Source organism: Lissotriton helveticus, chromosome 6 (genome assembly GCF_964261635.1).
Source record: "Lissotriton helveticus chromosome 6, aLisHel1.1, whole genome shotgun sequence".
Classification (NCBI taxonomy): Eukaryota; Metazoa; Chordata; class Amphibia; order Caudata; family Salamandridae; genus Lissotriton; species Lissotriton helveticus.
The window spans coordinates 1,271,479,769-1,271,500,042 of NC_136067.1; the positions used below are offsets into that span (position 1 = coordinate 1,271,479,769).

At 44.4% G+C, this 20,274-nt stretch overlaps 1 protein-coding gene across 1 annotated transcript in view; it reads right to left on the reverse strand.

Annotated features, from left to right (window-relative positions):
* AIG1 (androgen induced 1) overlaps positions 1-20,274 on the reverse strand; it is a 1,879,081-nt gene that overhangs the window by 1,467,608 nt on the left and 391,199 nt on the right. The gene's annotated exons all lie outside the window — the stretch shown is intronic.

Here is a 20,274-nt window from a genome sequence, read left to right on the forward strand (position 1 = left end):
TCTTGCTTGGGCCCCAAAAATAATTAATAAGGCACTGGATAGAAAACCAAGATAGAATTCCAACTTTCCTGGCCTGTTTCTTAATTTGGATACAAGAGCGCTTTCTATACAGGAGACAAGGCAAAACTGAGGTCTTATAACTAGGAGGAACACAGTGGGTCAAATACCATTCATTCCGATCTAGCTTTCCACTTCCATTACTGTGAAAGATAGACTTCTTTTAAATTCTAAACTTTCCTTCAGTCTACGATTTGCAGCTTTCTCTGATCCATAAACTATCCCACATTACCAAATCAACCTTCAAGTTGAACCTACAAGGGTCCTGTTGTTGGCATGCCAGACTTTTGCAACATCACATACATCTGGTTTCTGTAGAAACATCATTAATACGCTCTAATGGCTTCAAAACCAGGCTGCCCTGATATGCTTGCACCAAAGGAGGAGAGACCATATCAAGGAAGCCGTGAACAGTCTCCATTGGCACGCAGTCGTCCATGAATCAAATTCAAGGTTCTCTGTACTGTGCACAAAAGATACTGAAGCTTGCACCCCACACATGCCTTTACCTTCAAATGCATCCCCCCAATCAGCAAAACAGGATTCATAGGACTAAAAAAAGGACAGAAGGCTCTTTGAGTCTAAGAGTTGCGATTGACCTAGTCCAGCATCAAAGGAAGTGGTTCTAGATAAGGTGGGGTGGAGTGGATACAGTCAGGGCCACTCGATGGCAGGTCGGCTAGTTCTGCGGGACAATCAAATGTGTATCCTGGAATATTGCAGGTTTGAGGCGAAAATTGGAAAATCCATAATGAGTGAGGGAAATTGTCAGGTTTACGCGATATATTTACAGGAAACATGGGAGGTGAGCCTAGCTTTTTAGACGGTTTCAGCTCCTTCCACTCCCCTGCTATTCCCCCTAAGGCAGTCAGACCTAAAGGTGGCATCCTTACTCTAAATGATAATACCTGTCTGGAAAAAAGAGTATGAATTCCACAATGGCTCTCCTTATTTCCACTGCCTGGTTTGCGAGATGAGCAGGAACTGGGACCTGTTAACTGTTTATTTCTACAATAACTGTTTTACTGGAATGATTGCCCGGGTGGTGTGCTCACTCGAGTCTCCATCCGATCTCACTACCCCAAAGGTCTGGATGCAATCTCGATGGATGATTTAATGTGCATTATTGTCCGATGTTGAAAAATTCTGTTGCGGGCTAATAGATAATGAAGGTAATACATTGGTCCACTTTGGGCATATGAGTATGGTGACTCTTTGAATGGTCTCCTGGTAAAAATTAACCTGGTAATAACAAATGAAAAGGATATTCAGAGAGGCCTCTTGGCTAGAACCTTTGGGAACCCAGTTGGGGGAAGCACAATTGATTACATTATTGCCTCAGAATCTATTTGTATATGGTTAACGGAGACTGAGGTGCTTTTTTCAGGGTTTAGTGACAACACTCTGCTGTCCTGTACCTTCAAGGTGGAGGAAATATTTAAATCCCAGAGAATTGTGGTCCCTAAGCCAGTGTTAGCTAGTAAAAATTGTTTTAGCCTTAGGCGGGATAAATCAATTTTTTTCCCAGGGGTCCTTAATTGTAAACAGACCGAGGTACTCATATGCCTGAACCCTGAGATGTCCCTGGGACAAGTTATCTCCGCCTCTATGAATATCCTTTCGTACATAAAGCAACAGCTGTCACGAGATGCCCACCCTATAAAGCAACTCTTACCGCGCTGGTTTGACTTGTCGTGTTCAAAACCACTATCCAACCTGCACTTGGCACTACGCGCCAAACCAAGAGACAGGATTTTGGTTAGGATGTTACGCACAGCGTACAAAGAGGCTAGGACTGAGAGATTAAAGGCTCTGAAGGCGAAAGCTTGGTAGGATCTGCAGGAAGCAAGTTTGGCTAGAGATAGCTCTAGATTTTAGAAGGTGGTCAATGCCCCATACTTTAAGAAAACGAACAGCCCTTCTTTTTAGGTACATATACGGGAAGCGGGTGGATAGATCATTTTTTGTAGATATTTCAGTGTAGGACCGGGTCTCTAGTGGTTGTTAACAAACCTGTCCCTGGCGAAGGTGATCCCTCCTTGGTATTTGACTTAGCAGAAGTAAAGAGGGATTTGGGTGAATGTAGTAGCCTTACGGCCCCTGGTCCTTATGGGGTACATGTGGACTCCTTGGAGTACCAAGATCTGTGGGCTCTGCTTTTGGTGGTTGTGCTCAATGCCATAGCAAAGGTTGGCCCATTGGCATCCTGGAATCAATCAGTAATTGCAGCAATATATAACAAGCATTGGCATAGCCAATAGGTCTCGCCTTTGGGACTTCATGAGTGTTTAGCCATGCAACAGTTAATGTTGCACCAATGATATTGTGCTGCATAATTAAATACTTATAAGGCACCAAAGGCGAGACCTATTGGCTATGCCAATGCTTGTTTTAAGAGGCAAGAGAGAAAGGACTGTCCGGGAGCTCAGCCTCGGGGCCTTAAAGCAGCTCAGCATATTTTGTAAATGTGTCAGTCGGCAGCCTGCTCGCTTCTCATACTTACGGATTTAGACGCCTGCATTATTAAATAGTGTTCTCTGAGAGGTGCTTCCCTGCTCCGCGGCCCTCTTTCCGTGTTTTATACCTTGGAATGATGGGGGTGTCTGCCGCAGCTCTCGGTGCACTCGTACACCGAGCTTCCTGTCCATCTTTCCAGGTTTTTCCTTACCTTACTGGCAATGTAAGTGGGAGGCTGAGAAGAGTCAAAACAAGAGCTGTAATCTGAAACAAACCGAAACAGAGGAGTGCCCTTCCGGTTTTGATTTTCCTGAGCGCCTAATCGTCAACCACAGCATCGCCCCCAGGAGGTCGCCTCGCGATAGCTCCTCTGCCAGTGGGCCCCCAGACCCATCAGAGCCAGGGCACAGGCCTGCAGCTGTGGACTCCTGCCATGCACATCTGGATGGGTCCCCTGCTGGAGTGGGGCGAGTCTGACAGACTCCACCTCAAGCTCCTGTGCCGGAACAGGAGCGGTTAGGGCCTTGGGGCAGTACTCCTGTCTCGTGCAGGGGACGACCAGTGGTCACCCTCGTGGTAGGGACGTCCAGTCTGTTAAGGAAGAATGGGAGGGGTATTACAGGAGGTGGGACGGGTGGGGAGGCCTCAATGTTTTACAACATATTAATGCTTGATTGAGACTTCAGCAAAGGTGATTAGGACGTGCACTCGTCAAGGACAGACGAGATTGTGGGACATGATGCGACCTTTTGTGGACCAAACCACATGTAGTGTGCTCACAGCTGTGCTTAAGTATAAGGGCACAGACAGGACTCTTGGGGAATAGTTATCTGCCATTGAGTGCAAAGGCGAGCGCTCACTTGACTATTAGTGCAAATAATGGCATACCTGCGGAGCATGCTGGGAGACCAGCATCCGCGCAGTGTCATGCTGCATTTTATCCTTAGTAGTAAGTAGGAGGCTGGTGCGTGCGTGGCTCCCACGTCACAGCTCCAGCACTCACAGATCCGTGTCATATGGAATCCTGGGTCCTTTGAAGGGCCTGTATACACCATGCCACCTGTCGCAAACAGGAGCTTGCGTCTTTTCTCTCACTGAGTGATTCGGTGTACACTTTTCGGACTGTCAGACAAACACTGCTCATTCAGTACTGTGACAGAACTGGAGACGCACGCTCCTGTAAACACGGCAATTCACACCAGATAAACATGCAGCGCCACCTCCCACCGCAGGGGCAGACAGGTGGGATGAATGATTGGCTAGCAAATAAACCGGACTGACTTCACCATGTTTATAAATGATTCCGAGGTGTCGCCTAGCTCCTCGCACGCGGGGTTCACCGCCCCCAGCGCCTAGGCTATAAACTGTCTGGCCTGCCCTCACAGAATATATATTTACCTCCAATAACCTTTCACCTGTATTTGTTTTTAGGTCTCGCCCTGGTGTTGCAACTGCATAGCAGTTGCTCCGCCCAAGGGCGAAATCTAATGTTAGCTCTATAGTGGCGACTTGAAACCGCCCCTTCTTCCATTGGCTAGCTCCATAAATAGAGGCTAGCCATTGGAAGAGATTGGCCGTCAATCACGTTTTCCAGAGAAAACGCGATTCGGGGGCGTTTCTGGGTCTTTTTTTAAGCCCCGCCCCTTGTTGCCGTGTGTCCCGGGCCGCGCTGTGATTGGCTGCAGGCCCGGGACACCCCAGTGACGTCATTTCCCGGGCCGCGCTGTGATTGGCTGCCGGCCAGGGACACCCCCGTGACGTCAGCCAATCACAGCACGGCCCGGGACCTGACTTGTTTTTTATTACATGGAATATTTATACTGTCTGCCAACCTAATTAGTTTCAACTTGGTAGATATGTTTTGCAATTAATGTTTATTATCTGTACCCAGTGGAATTTTACATATTTATAGATACGTATAAACGTTCCTAAAACAAATCGACCCTTAGCGCATCTGCTAGTTGTACGTGCCGCCAATGCCATCGGGTACTTCTAATTAATAACGTGTGTGCTGTTCGCATCCCTCGAGGGCTTTAAATGGAGGCCCTTCTAGAGAGACCAGTTTTTTGGTGAAGGTGGGCTCTACGGCTGCAGGCTTCCGAATCCACACGTGCATATATTTCTCTACAACACACCTAAGTGTTACCCGTTTAGTAAGTATTCACGCTCATGGCGCAGCGTTTTTTCTTTCCCACTGCTGCTTGCAACGAATGTCTTTAAACTCCCACAGCGCCGCGCATTGCTAGAAATGTTTGCCAGAGAAGCGCTCTGTTTTCTTAGAAACCGTTTCTATTTTAGTTTTTAAGCAGATGTAATCACGCACATGCTGCGTTTCCCCGGAGGTGTTTCTCTGCACTGAAAAAAACACACATTCTTCAAATTCAATTGTTTTAAGAATGTATTATCTTTTTGAAAATAATGTGCCCTCTACAGCAGCTCTATTTTTTCTCAGTTCTTTCGTTCGTGTATTTCACTGGCTCTGCATTGGGTGTTGGACTGAACGATGATCAGCAAAACACGATAGCTTGTTGTTTTGTTATTCACCCGTGCCCCCAAGCTAGTTATGTTTTTTCCCTTCTTTAAAAAAAAAAAAAAAAGCATAACATTTGATTTTTCAAATATGTTAGCTCATTTTTGGTTGCTGGCTTTTGGTGGTGCTGTGGTGCATATATTGGGTAGAAAAAAAAGAGTTATGGGGCCTTGAATGTCCGTACACTAAAACCTGAGTTACCTATGAACATTCTATTTCCAGCAGGGCTTTTAGTGGGCCGGGTCCACCCTGGTCTCAGACCCGTTCGTAATAAAAAACAAAAACACACATTAACACTGGTATCTATGGGGCCCTATATTAATGTCCTTAACTGTACTGGGATATCTGATAATGGTTTTTAGACTTTGTTCAGAAAATAAAGTTTTTGTTCATATTTTACTTACTCTTGCACCAAATTACCGTTAGGCTGGCACATTATAGGGATCAGAAAAACTAGTGTGTGTAAGCGACGCCCCTAATTACATAGGCTGCGCCTCTTTTAGAGCCCCCCCTCACACACTTTTTTTGCATTACCCTTGAAACCCTGACTCCCAAACATTTTATTTTTGTCCAGAGTAATCCAGCATCCGTTTCCGCTCAAGGCTCATTTTAAAGGACAAAATGTGACGTTAGAAGTCCTTGAATTAATCTCACAGGCTGTTAGTTACACTGGGCTGTACTGCAGCCTATTGTGTGCCTTTGTTCCCTCTGCTACTACCTACATGGAAAGCTTCAGGGTCAGTCCTGCTCAGTGTGAGGTAAACTTTTTGCGCGAGGAACACTCACTTAGCACCTATCTCTCTTGTTTCTTTACCGCTGACAGGAAGGTAGCCAAGTAAAGCTGCAACGTTCTCCTTTTTATTTAGTTCCTGTATATCATTCGGAAGTCTGAATATTGACGATCATGCTCTCACTATTGATGTTTCCCCTGTTGTGGCCTATTAGAGATGTATTGGCTTTGCCAATTTTTACTGTACAGTAGTGAGGCTGCTGTGCAGAATGGCTAAAAGTTAGAAGAAAAAAAGCACTGACATGGCCAGCACCGACCGTGAGGGTCAGTGATCCGCTTTCTTAGTATGGAATTATTCTCTGCCTTCAAAACAAAACAAAAAAGAATTATCTACTGTCTGAGCTAAAGTTTATTGTTTTGGCACAGCATGAAGAAGAGCAGGGAGCGCAGTGCTGTTTGCATCTTTGTAGCATCTTGACACCCAATGGCATTATTTTTGGGCACTTGTTTTCTGGTGAGACAGGAGGGGGCACGCAATGAAGAGAGAGGGTGAGAGGAGGACAGGGGTAAATCATTTGTGTCTGCCTAAGGGGAGATCTGTGTGTGTGGGGGTCTGTGTGTGTGTGTGTGTGGGTCTGTGTGTGTGTGTGTGGGTCTGTGGGTCTGTGTGGTGTGTGGCTCTGTGTGTGTGTGTGGCTCTGTGTGTGTGTGGCTCTCTGTGTGTGTGTGTGTGTGTGGGGGGGGCTCTGTTGGTGTGTGTGGGTCTGTGTGTGGGTCTGTGTGGGTCTGTGTGTGTGTGTGGGTCTGTGTGTTTTTGTGTGGCATTTGCCAGAGATTAAACTATTGGCATTGTAAATGACAATGCCATTTATTTATCTGTTTTCAAAACAAACACATACATACAAATTTTGTCATTTACAATGCCAATAGCTCAAACTTTTCAAAAGGCGAAACCATTGCATTGTAAATGCTTGTTTTACTAGGCCTCCCTTCATTTCCACTCGCAGCCTGGCTGCAGCCCTGGGGAGCTCGCGGGGTCAGGGCAAATAGACGGAGTCGTGCCCACTGCATGCCAACTGCGCCATCACCTACCTGAACGCGGTGTTCCTCAGTGCGCCTTCCCAGGCACCTTCGCGGCGCCTAATGGCTTCTATTAATACCTGTGTTGACTAAACAGTGCCCTCGTTACACGCACCCTAAGAGAAGAGCTCATGCCCAATGGGTCCTAATTAGGCTGTGTTGCGCCAATTATTCACCCACTCCCAGGTCCTCCAAGAGGCAGCAGAGGGGGCACCTGGGTGAGCAACCCTGGGCCTGGCAGGCGCATCCGTGCGGGGTGCTGATGGGACAATTCACTGCAAGAGACCCCCACCCACTCGCCTTGCACCCAGAAAAACGGAAAAAAAGCCCCTCTGTTCGCCAGATACAATATATTTGTATTCTTAATGTCGGCCATTTATTGAGAATCATTTATGGTGGCAGGAAACCTTTGATATAGAGTGTAGTAGGGAGTTTTTCATCCCACTTATTTTAAAGCGCTGAGACAGCAAATTACGTTTTTGATTACTATGGGAGGATAAGTTCTAAGTCTGCTGAAATGGAATCATGTTTCGATATAGTGCACTGGCCCAAAAAAAGTTTGTAGATAATGGCTAGAAAACGTGGAGTTACGGCCAGAGGTGCTAATTTTAGAAGTGTGGAGACAGGCTCGATTCTACACAGCTTAACATCCTGTGCTTCTGGGCAAATCACTTAAACTCCCAATGCATAACAAAAAAAACAACAAGTCTGCAGACTAGGGACATGTGGTCCAAAAATAAGAAAACAATAAACAGCTGCAACGTGTTTAAAGGCACGTCTTTTCTCAGAGAATCTTTATAATTAGTGCGGAAATATGATTATGCACTAATTATAAAGCATTTTCTGCAGCCTGGTGACATGTTTAGGAGGGTGCTGGATGAATTTGTTGGTACCACCAAGAACATATTGTGCTGACCGTGTGACTGTTTGAAATGCAAGCTTGTGCTGTATACTGTTTCCAGTAAGAATGAACTCCATCGCTGGATTTTCAACAAAAATGTGCACATCTGTTTCGATAAACATGACTGTAGCTTTGAGAGAGACAAGCGATGAAAAACTCCCGAAAGTGTCTGCATTGCCACGGGTGGACAAATGTCACCTGATAAGAAAGTCCTGTCTGCTAATACACCTGCTGCACAGAATACTCTCAACTTCAGGCGAAATGTTGGAAATCTAGTAAGGGAGGTTAATGCGCCAGATGCAGACTGTCATATTAATCAGCCCGCTGCAATTCACGGAGACTGCTCAGGTGGTGAATGTACCTGCAGCAGAGATCTCAATGCCAGCAGCACCTTACAAACAAGAACTCTAGTGAGAAAGCATGCAATGTTAATGAACCTGCTGCTGAGTTTTGAATTCTGTAGGTCACTTATTCTAACTTGAATAAGCCAGCTCAGAAGGCACCAGTCAATGAGAACTCTATGTAGCCTGTAGGCCACATGTTAGAAGTGCAGTATAACAGCTCATAAGACTAATGCAACTGTTGCAGACATATGTATGTCATCTTCAAAACACTTGTTAACACTGAATAAGACAACTGATAGGGTTCACCTACCTGCCACAGAGATATGTGTGTAGCCTGCAGGCTCCAGGGCAGGATTCTAGGGAAAAGATGAGGAAGGCTCGCGCACCTGTACCCGAAAGGTCAGGGATTCACTTTCCACTAGGTGCTGGGTGACACGTGTGTGTATACAGCGCAATTTCCGGCGTTGTCAAGTTCTGTACACACATAATTCATAACCCAGCGTCGTGGAGCTCACGTTATTGACGCCTTCTAAGGGAAAAGAAAGGCTTGCTGAATTTGAGCCGGTGGCCTGCATATCTCATTCGCGACTACACAACCCACTGAGCCACGCCACAGTGTCATAGAGGGTAACAAGACATAATATCGAAGCAAAAATATAGAATGGACATAATATCGAAGTAAAAATATAGAATGGACAAAATGTCGAATGGACACAATATAGTGGTTAAAAATATCGAATTGAAGGTAAGTAATATCGATTATCAAAATATCGAAGTCAAAATATCGAAGTATATAATATAGGCATTAAAATATATCGAATTTTTAATAATATCGAATTTTTTAAAGTGTTTTGTATGTTAGTATATGTGTGAAAAGTTTATATTATTTTTGTAATGTACGTTTAATTTTTTTAAGTAATGAATTTTGTTATTTAATTTTTGCGTAATTTAATTCTGTAGTGGGTTGTGGGTTTATAGGGGAATAGGGTGGGAAGTAATTTAATTATATTAAATTAAATATTAATTTTTAACAATTATTAATTATTTTTAATTTAATTTTGCTTTTTAGTTCTGTAGCGGGCTGTGGGTTAATAGGGGAATAGGGTGGGAAGTAATTTAATTGTAATTAATTAAATATTTGTATTTATTTATTGGTATTCATTTTGAATGTATTGTTAATTATTTTTTAATTGGTAATTCATTTTTATTAATTGGTAATTCATTTTTATTAATTGATAAATTGATAATTATGTTCATTTTATTAATTTATTTTCCGTAGCGGGTTGTGGGTTTATAGGGGAATAGGGTGGGAAGATATTTAATGGTAATTAAGTAAATATTTTTTATTCATTTATTGGTATCGATTTTTAATTTATTGTTAATACATTTTTAATTGGTAATTCATTTTTATTAATTGGTAATTCATTTTTATTAATTAATTCTTTTATAATTATGATAATTGTATTAATTTATTTTCCGTAGCAGGTTGTGGGTTTATAGGGCAATAGGGTGGGAAGTAATGTAATTGTAATTAATTGCATATTAAAAATACTTTTTGTGTATTGATCATTAATTTACTGTTAATTAATTATTAATTGCCATTAATTTCTATTAATAATTAGTTTTTGTTATTGAAAATTAATTAGTTGCTAATTAATTATGAATAGGTACGTGATTTTTAATAACTAATATTTATTTGTATGTCTAATTAATTAATTATGACATAATATTAAATTGGTAATTAATTTTAATTAATGTTTTATTGGTATTGATATTTAATTTATTTTTATTAATATATTAAATCATTACTTTCCCTAATGTTAAACTCACTGGAGTGGGAATAGTAAGTTTTTCCCCTATGCTATATAACGCTTTCCCTATTGTTGCAATCACTGGAGTGGGAATAGTCATTTTTACCCCTACGCTATCCAAGGCTTTCCCTACTGTTGCACTCTCTAGAGTGGGAATAGTAATTTTTACCCTCCCGCTATCCAACGCTTTCCCTACTGTTGCACTCACTGGAGTGGGAATAGTAATTTTTACCACTGAAGAACCGGGTTATTTAAGACCCGGCGGCACCAGGGGCACGCCCAAAGTCTTCGGGTATCACCTGTCTTAGAACACAGAGACACGGAAACGAATTTATTGGCTGCAGCCAGTAACAGGAGTCCTAGAAGTCAACACGGTATGAGTTCTCAGGAGACTGCTCAATTTTACAAGGCAAGTCATCCCTTTTTAATGCAAAAATCACATTCCATACAAATACCTTACATTTACAAACTGTCCAATCACATGTATCCACACCAGAGGTATCGCATGACGGTAAAACCAACTTTTCAGTTGCCCAGCCCATGATCAATCATCGGTCAAACCCAACATTCTTCTTTAGACAGGTCGAACGAACCCATAATAAAAAAGGGCACATCCCCATCGTAAATAGACCATAAAGAAAGGAGCAGAAACAGGTGAGAGTAGGATAAGGCATATTTGTGTGCAATAAAGTTTTACGATGTCCTGTGCTTTGATCCTCAATCTTGATCAGCTACTGGGAAAGGAACTGGCCTAACAAGTTTGGCTTCAGGCAAGAGGGTCAGTTCGCTCAGGTCATTCAGAAGTCAGCTAAAGTGTACGTGTGCTAAAGACTCGTTCGGCCGTAGTCATCGGCCTATGTGAGGGCAACCACAAAATGGCTGCCATACACAAAATGGAACCCAAGGGTTCAGAACGAAATCCCTAAATACGTAGTGAATCCATCGGTCTAATCGTGACGAAAACACTCATACTTGCCGCACTAACTAGTTACGGTTCGCTAATATCAAATTCGTAACGAAACCATGACCTTTATGAAACGGGTTCAGAATTCACGGAACCTCAGACCCTCCTTTTGCCCTTATATAGGCAATCACCTACACTCACGTCAATCTGAGTCCAGGTCTATATTCATCAGATCATCAAGATGTTGCTGGAGCATAATCCTATTACTTAATACCTCTCTTGGGACAGGTCTCCTTGCACACGTAGTAGCACAGAGGCCACATATAGCAGGAGCGCACTGCACACAAAGACAGAACAGGAAAAGAATTGCTAAAGCCATCCCAATGATCATCAGAATCTTCCATCCCCAGGTCGATAACAGTTCCCAGAACCATCCAATCAACGACCAATCTACTTTATCCACATGTACAGACTCAGAGATCTTATGTAACTTGGAAATGGCCTGGTATACCGTAGGAGCATTGTCTGGAATGAAAACGCAGCAGCTCGATTGAATCAATCAATCAATCAATCAATCAAAGACATTTATAGAGCGCACTACTCACCCGTAGGGTCTCAAGGCGCTAGGGGGGGGGGGTGCCGTTACTGCTCGAACAGCCAGGTCTTGAGCTTCTTCCTGAAGGAGAGGTGGTCTTGGGTCAGGCGCAGGTCGGTCGGGAGGGAGTTCCAGGTCTTGGCGGCCAGGTAGGAGAAGGACCTTCCTCCTGTTGTCGCTCTTCGGATGCGGGGGACGGCGGCGAGGGCGTGGCTGGTTGATCGGAGGTGGCGCTTGGGAGCGTAGAAGTTGATTCGGTTGTTGAGGTAGCTCGGGCCTTGATCGTGTAGGGCTTTGTGTGCGTGGGTGAGGAGACGGAAGGTTATTCTTTTGTTGACGGGGAGCCAGTGCAGGTCTCTCAGATGTCCGGAGATGTGGCTGTTTCGTGGGATGTCGAGGATGAGTCTGGCTGAGGCGTTCTGGATCCGCTGGAGTCTCTTCTGGAGCTTGGCGGTGGTTCCGGCGTAGAGGGCGTTGCCGTAGTCCAGTCGGCTGGTGACGAGGGCCTGGGTGACAGTCTTCCTGGTCTCGGTGGGGATCCACCAGAAGATCTTCCGTAGCATGCGCAGGATGTTGAAGCATGACGAGGAATCAGTTTACATACCCCTCCTCTATCTGCAAGTATGACATCTAACGCAACTCTGTTCTGGAGAGTCATAAGACGATCCGACTGGAGCTCAGCAGTCAAGTTACTAAGGGCACTGGCAGTTTCAACTACGGTGGACTCAACCACTCTCGTCAATTGCCGTATATTCCTGCTGTTAACCATAGGTCCCCAAAACGGCAGAAAACCCTTCAAGAAATCTCCTAATTCTTGTCCTGCAGTATCTTCCTTACTGAAGACACCTCTAACAACTCTTGTCTTGTGGTAATCTGCCGCAGCTGTATAGGTAGGAGGCAACAGGAACGAGACAAAACATGTGCCTGAGAAATCAGGGGGCAACCATGTGTACGCTCTATCGTAACAGACAAAATAGGTACCCTTAGCTGCTAGAAACGATGGGGAAGTCTGGGACGCAAAAACATACGTCTCAGTGCAGATACTCTTCCCTAACTGAGCTCTCGGATTCTTGCCATTACCTTGCAGACAAAGATGACCCTGATGGGGTACGATCCAAATCGGAGAGGATCTTTTCGCTCGCTGGTTCTTACTCAGACTAACTCCATATCCAGTCACGTTCGATCCAATATATGCTAGTGTCTCATCTCTCAGGATTGTCTCATAGGAACCAATTCCTCTAATCATATCGACTATTCCCTTAACTAGAGCACTATTCTTTGGATTGTCTTTCACAGAACGTAGAGGATAGACTTCACGAGCATAGATGAACATCGTTCTGTATGCCCACACAGAACCATTATAGCTGAATGGCAGGACCAGGTAAGGAATACCTTTATCAGTAGTATGAGGCATAAGACCACACACCCAACAGTTAGTCGTGTTCACTACTGGCTGGTGTTGGTGCAGGAGCTGAACAAAGGAGTTATTAACGAATTCCAATCTCCTAACGGATTCATGTTCAGGCAGAGGATGAAAAGAATACGAAGAAACAGTAGAAGAAGGTATGGGTTGTGTAGTGGGTGCAAACGTCACTTGAAAAGAGAATATAATATATCCCATCAAAAACATCATCAAGCTAAGTAACATAAAAAGACATAATATTAGGAAACACTTTCTACTCATAATTCGACACATTTTGCTCTTAAAACTCATTTCTTCAACAGGTCTCTCCATCTTGAAAAACTCCATCCTCTAACCGTGCTGTTCGCGGCGGTTGGTTCTTCCGTGCTAAGGAATGCGTCTGTCAGTCCAGGGAACGCCCTAGGACCAACCAGAACCTCGACCTTGTGTCTTCGGCTTGCACTCCCAAGTCTTTACACCGCGACCTTACAGCTGAACCCGGATGGCGGTTCGAAAAACAAAAATCGGTCAAAACAGTTTCTCAGATAGGAGAGCTGAATTAAAAAAAATAGCAAAGAAAATAATTTTTACTTTATTAGTCCCACAATTCTTGGTCGCAAATTATAACGGCCTTTATCAGGCAATGTCTGATCACGAAACAAAAGTTCAGGCTCAGTAGTGTCCAGTCGAACTGACGGTGGCACAGCTTCTTGCAGAAGATTGTCGCTTTCACGCTCAGAACTCGTCCCAATTAAACGTACATCGCTAAAAGGCAGAAAACGAGGCACAGTGTCAGTTTCTGAATCAGGAATACCCTCTGGACCCACCGGTCGTACAGCAGAGGCAAAGGAGCCCTCTTACAATGTACACCGTGGATCCAGTTTTTCTTTCCTTGCACTCGCACTGCAGATCGCATAGACAATAGCACCAAGTAGGGACCAGTCCAGCGGGGCTGATCGTTCTTTGTCCGCTGGAAATTTTTCACTAGGACCCAGGTGCCAGGATCGATGGCGTGTCCTGAATCTTCAGAAGCCTGAGGCAATGTATCATGAACCTGTTGGTGTAAGACACGCAATTTAGCCGTCAAATCATACAAATAGTCAAGAAATACAGGGTGTTCAATCTCGCTGAATTTCGTCGGTCTCGGCACTCCCCATATGTTTGCTGGGCGACCAAAAACGATCTCGTATGGACTAAGTCCCACTCGAGAATGTACAGTCATCCTAGTTGACAAAAGTGCTAATGGAAAAGCATAAGGCCATTTAAGACCAGAGCTCGCCTGTATCTTGGCAAGTTTTAACTTAAGAGTGCCATTATAGCACTCCACTAGACCAGCTGATTGGGGTTGATTTGCAGCGTGAAACTTTTGTCGAATTCCTAAACCATCACACACTCTCTTCATCACTTGACCCACAAATTCACTCCGATTGTCACTCCAGACCATTCTCGGCAAACCATACCTAGGGAAAAACTCCTTAACAAGGGCTTTAGCTGTAGAGAAGGCAGTATTATCTTTTAGGGGATATGCTTCTACCCATCTCGAAAAGGCACAAACAACCACGAGTACGTATTTCAAGTTGTTGCATCTCTCCATATGGATAAAATCTAATTGAAAAACCTCAAACGGATACGTCGGAGGCGCAAAGTGACCAGCTGGAGTTGGAGTTCCCTAACCAGGATTGTACATCAGACAAACCATACAATTCTTGACCATATTCTCTGCACACTTAGGAATTCCAGCATTTTGCCATACTGGAGCCAACAACTTACAAATCCCTTTCGCACTGATATGAGCCATTCCATGCGCCATCGTAACCACTGCAAGCATGTACGCATCGGGTAACAACCATCGCTGATGCTCTGACAACTCAACCCAACAACCATTCGCATCCAATTTACCCGTACTCTCTCTCCATACGCTCAACTCTTTCTCTGTAGCTTCAGCTTGAATAGACTTCACACTTTCTATCATATCTTCACACATACTTCCATCTGGAACCCATCTCGCCGGACCTGCAACATACATTCGACTCATCACATCCCTCGCCACATCTTTCGCAACTTCATCCGCAAACGCATTACCGCGACCAACGTCATCTGTAACCTTCTTATGTGCACTGCATGTCACAATCGCAACTTGCAACGGCAAGGTAAGTGACTCGAGAAGCTCATTCACCAACTGACCATTCTGAATTTTAGTTCCATGAGAAGTAAGGAACCCACGCTCTCTCCACAAACGTCCAAAACTGTGAGCAACACCAAACGCATATTGACTATCGGTATATACAGTCACTCTCTTCCCTTTCGACAACACACACGCTCTCGTAAGTGCAATCAACTCTGCTGCTTGAGCTGAATTATGTGGGATACGTGCAGCTTCAACAATCGTATGCAAAGTCGTAACAGCATATGCCGCAGTCGTATCACCATTCGGAAGCTTGAAGCACGAACCATCCACCCATAAGGTACCATCACACTTCACAAGAGGAGTGTCCCTAAGGTCTATTCTTCCTTTTGTTTCCTCTTCTGTCCTAAGAAAACAATCATGCTGTTCAGAAACATCTGTCTCTACTGAAATCGGCAACAACGTAGCTGGATTCAACGTAGTGCATCTCTTTATGTGCACATGACTCGCTAAGAGTGTCAACTCATAACCTGACAATCAAGCACTAGTTAAGTGCTGTGTCTTGGTCCTGTTTAACAAGGTATCCACTGCATGTGGAACCATCACAATCAGCGTATTATCCATCATCAAGCCAGCAGACTGTCGAATAGAAAAGGCAGCTATGGCTGTAGCTCTCAAACAACTCGGCAATGCTTTAGCGACTGGATCTAACGTTGATGAGAAATATGCACATGGCCGTTGCTTATCGCCGAACTGCTGTGTCAAAACTGACAATGCACATCCCTCTCTCTCGTGCACATACAACGTAAAAGGCTTGCTATAGTCTGGAGTACCCAACACAGGAGCCGAACACAATGCATCACGTAATTCCCCCAAAAATTTCTGACAATCGTTAGACCACGGGAGAGGATTCGGTGTATCTTTACAAGTCAATGCCAACAGAGGTTTGGCCAGCAGAGAAAAATTCGGTATCCATTGTCTACAATATGACGTGATACCCAAGAAAGCACGTACCTCTCTCTGCATATTTGGCACAGTCATTCGCGCAATCGCTTGAATTCGTTCTGGGGTCAACCTTCTTCCCTCCTTTGACAAGAGATGACCTAAGTAGGTCAATTCTTGTCGACAATACTGCAACTTAGAAGGTGACACTTTATGATGCAAGTCCGACAGATGTCACAACAAAGAAAGAGTAGCTTCTTTACAAGTTTTCTCATCATCAGCGGCCACTAACAGATCATCCACATACTGAATAAGAGCAGCACCAGCAGGCAACACAAGAGTATCAAGTTGGGTTTTCAAAGCCTGACTATAGATAGGAGGACTTTCGCAATAGCCTTGAGGAGCTCTCTTAAACCGGAAGCTTCGGCCTCCTAAAGAGAAGCCAAAAATATCTCTACTCTCCTCGGCAATTGGAATGCTGAAGAAAGCATTTTTCAAGTCGATGACTGAAAACCAAGCAGCTGAAGCAGGAATCTAAGTCAACAAAGCAGTAATATCCGGAACAACTGGAAACTGTGGCACGACGATCTTGTTAACCTCTCTAAGATCGATTACAAACCTGTAAACAGGTGGCTGAGAAGAGTCAGTGCGCTTCAGGACAGGCAAAACAGGACTGTTGCACACATTACCACTCGTCTCTTCAATCACATCTTTCTCAATTAGATCATAGATGATCGCTAAAAGCGCTCTTTCACCATCGCTAGAAATCCGATATTGGGGAATGCGTGGCAATTTAACATTTGCTTTAAGCGTTACAACGTAAGGTGGAATCTCCAAAAGACCCACATCATTAGGACCAGTAGCCCAAAGAGTGTCAGGGAGAGAACATAATTCCGGTGGAAGCCGATCTTTAGACAAATACATTGGAGAGATCACTTTCTTACCCAATGTAAGCTGTACTCCCGAAGGAGAACAATGCAATGTCGCATTCAACTTTTTCAACAAATCCAAGCCCAACAAATTCTCGCCACAACCTGTCGTTAAAATGAGGGGTGCTTCCAATTCACAAGGTCCTATTGAAAGAGACAAATGACTAGAAACTGGATTACGAACTCGGGTGCCAGAGAATCCTACCGAAACATTCGTTAAGCCAGACAAAGGTGCGCCAGGGAGTTTAGAGTGCATGATAGAACTCTTGTGCGCACCAGTATCCAAAAGAAAAGGCTCTACTACACCCGATGTGGCTACTGCAACATAAGGCCCACTCTGATCTACTAGAACCGACAGTACTCCCTCTCTTTGTCTATGGCTGTCCTAGCAATCATTATAGTCAGCATTCTCACTCTCAACATAATAGTCATCAGCATAGTACTGAGTTGATCGACCAGATGTAATCTTCTGTTGATCAAAGCAATTCATAGAATTTTGTGGAGGAAAGGAACGTTCGTTCTGAGGAAATGCACCTCGTCCTCTACCCCTAGACACTTGCTGAAAACCACCACGACCTCTCGGGGCCGGCATACCACTCGCACGTTGCCGTAAAACAGGGCACTCATTTTTATAATGACCTTCCTCCTTACAATACGCACACTGATTCAAACCCAAGGGTGGTCTTGGAGGAAAATACCCAACGTTCTGTTGCGGCCTCTGAAATGGCGGAGGTTGCTGAAACTGTGGACGTTGCTGTGACTCTTGCTGATTCGAGCGAGGCGGATACACCTGCTGCAAAAGAACTTTTGTCTTTAAGTCTTTAGTCTTTTTCTCTATTCTATCTTTTTCCACCTTATCCCTATTCTCGTAGTACTGTGCAGTCGCCAATATCTGGGCCGACGAAGAAACAGCCCAAGAACTTTCAGAATCTTTCAACTTATTACACAGTTCAGGGAGTAAGTTAAAGACGAACTTAACTACGAACAATCTTTGCCCACCTTCCGTACTCATGTCCTGACCACTATGATCGATAAACGTCTCTTCAAACCTAGTGAAAAAGTCAGACACACTCTCGTCTTTCTTCTGCTTGCATGCTGCTAACTTATCCCAATTTACTCGTAAAGCAGGCATCATCGTCTTCATCAAAGTAATTATTTTACCTGGTAATTCTGCAACTAAAGGTTCAGGTTTAGCACCTCCTACTTGTCGACCATCTGCGACAACAATATTCGCCCAAGTATCTCCTAACTCAGCTGCATGATTCTCATGACGAATCTTTGCCCGCAAAGGTTGCGGAACCACATTACCCATCAACATGTCAATGTCAGCTAAATTCATTATACACGCGTCTACTGTCTGAGACAACTCTTTGTAGTAACCAGCAGGATTCTTACGGGGATCAGGTAAGGTCTGCTTAAGAGCCAAGACCTCTGCTCTCTTCCAAGGGATATGTACCCACACTCGCTGAAAATGTGGCAAAACAGGCGGATTAGCAGCTGCATCTCCTTCTCTCCAAAGTGGAGGAACCTCTCTCATTGGATACTGTCTCGCTCTTCTTCTAACAGAGGAATCAGGTTCGTGCAATGTCGGAGACGGAAGGCTAGATCTAAAAGCTAGTATAGTCTCTACGGCATCTGTAATATCAGATTCCACTATCATCCCTTTAGCAAAATCCGACTGAACATCAAGTAATTCCTGCGGGATCAAACCCAAATCATTATCCTCCCATTCCTGACGCAAAAACATACACATCATATTAAAAACATACCTCTGCTTAGGCGGTTCTCACTGAAAGAAAACATCCATAACCGCTGGCAAACTATACCTTGAGGCATTTATAATCCATTTACGGGCCAACTAATCCAACACAGCCCGTTCCTCGGAACCAGGAAGCTGACTACGACTCTGTTTACATTCCGAAACAGGGGTCATATCCAGTGACCCAAACAATGGCGACAATAGATTCGCGACAGTCTCAGTCATTCGTTTTCTAACAGAAGGAGAAGAAGCAGTCATAAGAACAGGAGAAAAAGTGTTTTGAGGCAAAGAAGGTGTAGGAATAAGAACAGTAGGAGTCTCAGATGCCGAAACGGAAGGCAAAGGAGTTTGAGGCAAAGCTGGTAGCAAAGCTGGCGACCCTAGAGCGGTTTGCGCAGGAGGAGGTAAAATCACCTGTGGAGTACCGGGTGGCTGAACAACAGCAGGAGGTTGAACAACAAAGGGTGGAACAACCGGTGGTAATGGAGGCTCAGTAGCACCCTGCACATAAGGAGGTGGTAATCTCAGTAAATGAGACATCAAAGGTTCTTTCTCAAGATCTTCAATCACTTTCGGAGGAGAAGACGACAAGGCCGGATAACATTTATCTATGGTCATGCAACGTTGCCTATCTGACACCTCAATTGCTTTATCTTCTTCGTTTTCCTGATACTGCCTAGCAGCTTGCATTATCGACAACCCCTTTTCTCTCTTATCTCTTTTAGCTTGTTTTATTTCTCGTTGTCTAGCTTCTTTACGCCAAAGGCGAAAGGAGTCAAACATTGCCGGCCGGGCTTTCTTTTTAAACAATTTCGTTTCTAGATTATCTAAAATCTCAGTATCAAAACTACCATGTTGGGGCCATCGTAAGACACCATCTTTCCTGGTGTAGCGGACCCATACTTCATTAAACGTAATGGGGCCCACGCCGTGTTTAGAATAGAGCTCATAAGTCGGAGTTCCAACCGGAGGTATCAAACACGAATCCTCCAATTGGGAATCCCTGTTGCAACCACAACCAAACCAAGTACCAAATTTGCTACGATTAGGCATCTTCCCTCACTAATCGAGCTTCAAACTTCAAGGGATTATCTCTACCGATACACTCGTAAATATACAAGACCATCAGCTTTGGAAATTGCAATTTTCAAATCAAAACTAAGGACCAAACAAACTAAGAACCAAAGGACCAAAAACTAATGACTGGGAGCGACCCACTTATACTTAACTGAGGTATCAGTCACGCCACCAGAAGATCCGTCTATCGTCTCGCCGTACAAAGCATCACAAATGGGTCCAAGACAGGGCGACAGTCAGGGCAGCAGTCCTTCGTAGCCGTCAGGAAAGCGGGAAGCCTCACAGAAAAGACCTTCAGTCCACATTCGACATGCCGGGGTCGATGAAGTAGTTGCCGTCCTCCAGAATTTCCTCACGAAGCTCCTCACGATCTTCAGGCTTGGACCAGTACCGCTGAAGTCGCCCCACTTTGGGCGCCAACTGAAGAACCGGGTTATTTAAGACCCGGCGGCGCCTGGGGCACGCCCAAAGTCTTCGGGTATCACCTGTCTTAGAACACAGAGACACGGAAACTTCTTGGTGGCGTCAAAGATCGAATTTATTGGCTGCAGCCAGTAACAGAAGTCCTAGAAGTCAACACGGTATGAGTTCTCAGGAGACTGCTCAATTTTACAAAGCAAGTCATCCCTTT